General features: G+C 38.9%; 2 long non-coding RNA genes across 2 annotated transcripts in view; one reads left to right on the forward strand and one right to left on the reverse strand.

The window, feature by feature from the left end:
* LOC134460382 (uncharacterized) overlaps positions 1 to 341 on the forward strand; it is a 2228-nt gene extending 1887 nt beyond the window's left edge. The window contains exon 3 of the long non-coding RNA XR_010037073.1: positions 1 to 341. This exon is cut by the window's left edge and continues 69 nt beyond it. This is a non-coding gene — a long non-coding RNA (uncharacterized LOC134460382).
* A 2862-nt stretch (positions 342 to 3203) lies between these two features.
* LOC134460384 (uncharacterized) overlaps positions 3204 to 5000 on the reverse strand; it is a 2440-nt gene continuing 643 nt past the window's right edge. The window contains exons 2-3 of the long non-coding RNA XR_010037074.1: positions 4445 to 4521; positions 3204 to 3798 (exon numbers count right to left, since the gene is read on the reverse strand). This is a non-coding gene — a long non-coding RNA (uncharacterized LOC134460384). The remainder of the gene's footprint in view (positions 3799 to 4444; positions 4522 to 5000) is intronic.

Raw genomic sequence — 5000 nt, forward strand, 5'->3', positions numbered from 1 at the left:
GATGAGCCTCCTGTGACAAATTCTGATACCGAAGTAGGGCATAGCTTGGAGGATAGTCTGTCTCCACACCAATGTGATGTTGGCACTCAGTGGCCAGAGCGTAGTGATCATGATTATTGTTCGATGAAGTCAACAAAAGATGCAAGCACACAAACAGATCCTACACCATCACTGTCAGCTCATGACATGGATGATAAAGTGTCAACATTTTACATTGGACTAGACATCATCAGCTTTTGGCAACTTTTGAACACCATCATTGGCTTTCTTCCACAGTCGAAGACGTTCAAATTAACAGTCCATGAACAGCTACTGCTGGTCCTAATGAGGGTTCGGCTTGGCTTAATGTTCACAGATTTGGGATCAGCAGAACTACAGCCTGTGATATGTTCGCAATGTGGAGAGCAACACTTTCCCATGGGAAAATCTTTTTTTTGGCTCCCTCGAGACACTCTGAATAGAGTAAGACCCTCAAGTTTTCTTGAACACTATCCCAATGCAACATGCATCATAGATTGCACTGAAATATTTGTCCAAAGACCGAAGAACTTGGGGAAAAGAGCAAAAACATACAGCAACTATAAGCATCACAACACCTACAAAGTCCTCTATTGCATAGCCCCCCAATGGTTTTGTGATGTATTGTGTCAAAACTGTTTGGTGCCAGAGCTAGTGACATTTTTATCACAAAAAACTGTGGATTTCTGTCACATTTGATTTTTGGTGATCAGATTTTGACAGACCGGGGATTCACAATTGGAGATGTTCTTCCTCCAGGAGTGACATTGGCTATTCCAGCACTTACACGTGGATGTACACAACTATCAGAACATGAAGTCACAAGAACCCGCCGTCTCGCCAATGTCCGAATTCATGTTGAACGTGCAATAAGAAGGTTAAAATGCTTCAAAATTTTGAGTAATGTAATTCCAGGTTGTTTAAAACATGTTGATGACATTTTGACTATTTGTGCAGGCCTGTGTAACCTTCTTGAAATCTTACAAACATGTTTGGCATACACTACACTTGTCCCTGTCTGTAGGCCTACATGTCAGCATCATCTTCCAACTTGTCAGCGATAATATGCCCAAGATATTTTGTACTGCTTGACACACAGTGATTGCCCTGACAGGTAAAACGTTGGAAAGACTTCCTGAACACAACACTTTTTTTGCATTGTACTGTATTTTTTTGCATTGTACTGTAGGCCTACATCAAACTCAACCCCAGAGCACACATTCAGAAGTTGCTGAAACTCAACAGTGCCGGGGGACATGGGCCTAATAACCAGATCATCAAATGGTTGAAAACGGTGCATGTGTTTTATTGTCTGTGTCTAAATCTCGTCATACATCCAGTGTGTTTTGTTTTTTTAACAGACGTGTTTTCACAATGACACTCTGAGAATTTACTTTTGAACAAAGTGTCTTGTGTATAAAATGGTGTGCAGACAGCCGGAGTGTGTGTGTTGCGTAAAGGAGCAAGTGCTTTGCAAAGATACCAGCTGAAAGTGTAATGCTTGACTTTTGATTAAGGTAAAGCAGCATGTGTTTAAGTTATAGTACCAACAACTGAACAATGTGCTACTTTGGTTTAAGCATCGGCCTATTGTGTTTAAGCAGTAGCCTAGGCAAAAACTGTAACAAAGTAAAAACAAAACAAAGAAAATATAACTGGCGAATGAATTAAGAACCTGAATTTTCACCAGCATTTGACCGGTTGTTAATTTAAAACAGGCATGCATATATATCTATATCTATCTTTAGAAAATAGGCCTACGTTAACAACAGGGAATCTTTATCTTTTCAGGTCAAGGTGGCCTAAGGTGCTGGGGGAAACTCTCTCTCTAGGCTAGGCCTAATCAGAAAGCAAGGTGTGTGTGTGTGGTTTTTTTTTTTTAAACCTGTCATTAAAGGGACACTGCAAGATTTATAGTTGTTTATTTCCAGAATTCATGCTACTCATTCACTAATGTTACATTTTTCATGAATATTTACCACCACCATCAAATTCTAAGTATTCATTATGACTGGAAAAATTGCACTTTTCATACATACAAAGGGGGATCTCCTCCATCATGGTCTGCCATTTTGAATTTCCAGAAATAGCCATTTTTAGCTGCAAAAATGACTGTACTTGGGCCATAACAGAAAATCTGAGTTTATTATTTAGTAAACTTTCATGAAATATACTTTCATCAAATTTGGCAATAGGCAACCCAGTTACAATGAGCAGTATAGTTGCAGTACCCTTTTTGATGAGTGGAGGTGCAAAACGCACACCAGAAACAGAGGTGCTGGCAACCAGAAAAAGCAATTGTAGAAGGAGAGAGGTGCCGCACACTCACAAGTTAAATAAACAGTTTTTTAATGTGACACACCCTTTTTGACCATTTCCTGCAGTGTCCCTCTAACTGATAAAATAAAGCCTTGTTGGCCTCAACATGTCATTAATTTCACCATGTAAATCGTGCCTTGCAAGAACTGATATTTTGAGGCAGTGTTAAGACAGTGGGGTTGCACCAGCTGATTGCTTAGGCTACTTAACCACAGCCCTTTTAGAAGACATCACCTCCCGTCCTCTCCTTGTGGTAGCGTCTCCAGCAATAAGTAAGGATTTGGCGCCCCTTAGTGGCAAGCTGTGCACCCAGCGATGAACAAACAGACTGCAAAACTCAGACAATCGCATATTATGTGGCAGAGGTAATGATAAAAATGATGTCTGGTATAGTCAGGAGGTAATGAAAAAAGCCAGTATAACATTTCCCAATCAATATAAGGGGGATAATGATTAATTAAATTGAATGTGTGACAGTGGCACCAGCTCTCTGTTAAGACTGGACACCACAGGTCAGCTCCTGTGTCTATTCCACAACACACTACAGCAAGATTTTACATTACATTACATTTCACTTAGCTGACGCTTTCATTTGTTCAAAGCGACTTACAACTATTATTTTTCAGGATATTGGTTACAGTCCCTGGAGCAATGTGGGGTTAGGTGCCTTGCTCAAGGGCACTTCAGCCATGGATGGAGGTGTAGGGAGAGGTCGTGGGGGATTCGAACCGGCAACCCCTAGATTGAAAGACCAACTCTCTAACCACTAGGCCATGGCTGCCCAGATTTCTCACAAAGAGCTGCATTGAAATGACATTAAGAACATTAGTAATTAATAACAAGTTGCCTAGTAAAAAACACACCAGCAAGAGTCATTTAGTGTATTGAGCACAAGTAGCTAGGTTGTTTTTCAGTTCAGCACATATAAAAAACACCATCGAGTAAGCACACAGTATTGAACTATATTACATTCACTATCTGTATGCATTTTAATAACTGTGTAAATAAACAATTCAAAACCGCTAAGGTTAATTCATTTTCCTTTAGCACTTAAGCCTACAGTATACAGTATGTCATACCTTTGTCAGGTGCACTGATTCTCATTGATATGATGAGATTAGATAAAACTTTATTGTCTGTTACAACCATGAAACAGAAAATTGTCTTTGGCGTGACTTCAGTGATTCTCACAGACATTAGACAAGGCTTGACCAAAAAAAAAAAAAAAAGACGACCACACAATACATTCATGCTGCAGCTGGACAGTTCATATCTTGTTCAGTATGGTCACAGCTGAGGGGATGAAGGATTTCTTGAAAGATGATTGATATATACATATAACTGAACCAAGTGTTTCTGCACCGTATTGAACAATAATCCTCTCAACATTAATCCAAGTCTCTCTGTTGGGGGCTGGAGACATCTCCTCTTCGGGGGTGGTCTTCCACATGATAGTGCTTTCTGAGAATAAATATAAGAAGGAACAAAAAACACCAACAGCTTTTAAAACAGTTAATTACAACGCCACTGTCCTACAGAACACTTTAAATCTCACTTCACATTGCCTTATATTACAATTAGCAGATGTAGACTCTTGCATGGAATAATAAGACACAAGTGTTGAAAGGCAATTTAGGTACATAAAAGCAGTGCCTAAAGGAGAGAAAGCATAACAACTAAGAGTCAAGAACTAAGTTAAGAAAATGTGTGTGTGTTTTCTTTTTAAGCCTAGATTAAAAAGTAGTGGCAGATGGGAGAGTCTCTAACGTCTGGAGGCAAATCGCTCCAAAAGTACTTTAACAACATATGAAGAGTTCAGATGCAAAACCCCCTAACTCCATTTCTGAAGACCTGTACGTCTATATTTTTAGAGAACCCTGTTGTTGGTTTGGTTTACATTCATGTACTTGATAATACATATAAAAAGTTATATTACATAAATACAATTTAAAAAATATGCAATTTTGATAGCTTTGTATTAAATAAAAATGAATTAAGATTATTTTCTGAAAAGGCACTTAGGGGGTTTTGCATCTGAACTCTTCATATGGTTAAGGTAATTACGAAAAAAAGCACTAAGTTATTTGTTATATACATGTAAACTTACACTATATTCATATCCCATATTATGGGATATGGGTGTTCCTGCGTTGGTCTGCCGTCAGGGAAGTATACTCCACACACCTAAGGAGGGTGGGAATAAGATGAGATAAAAACAAATATGCTTGACTGTTACACATGAAACAGAAAATTATCTTTGCCATGGCTGCAGTCATTCTCACAGACATTAGACAAAATACAGGACAAAGCACACTGAGGTTGGATAGCGAAAATTATCTTTTGTTGAGGAAGGGTTACAGACATGGGTGTAATTTTCAGTCTGGGTGTTGGGGGACATGTCCATAGGCCTACCACTTTTGAGATTAACCTAGCTTGTCCCCGCCACTTTATTTCCAATAAAATGCCAAACATTATTACAAATACAAACATGGTGGTCGATTTATGAGATGAAAATAAAATTGGGCTAGGTTATGGACAAAACAAAAGCTACCAAAACCTAGCCTGACTTATTGAAGTCAGTCACACGACCTGGCTAGCTTTGCCAAAACTCCGCTAGCATAACAAAAGAATTAGCTAAATTGCCAGGGTCACATTTCCATTTC

Source organism: Engraulis encrasicolus, chromosome 12, assembly GCF_034702125.1.
Source record: "Engraulis encrasicolus isolate BLACKSEA-1 chromosome 12, IST_EnEncr_1.0, whole genome shotgun sequence".
Taxonomy (NCBI): domain Eukaryota; kingdom Metazoa; phylum Chordata; class Actinopteri; order Clupeiformes; family Engraulidae; genus Engraulis; species Engraulis encrasicolus.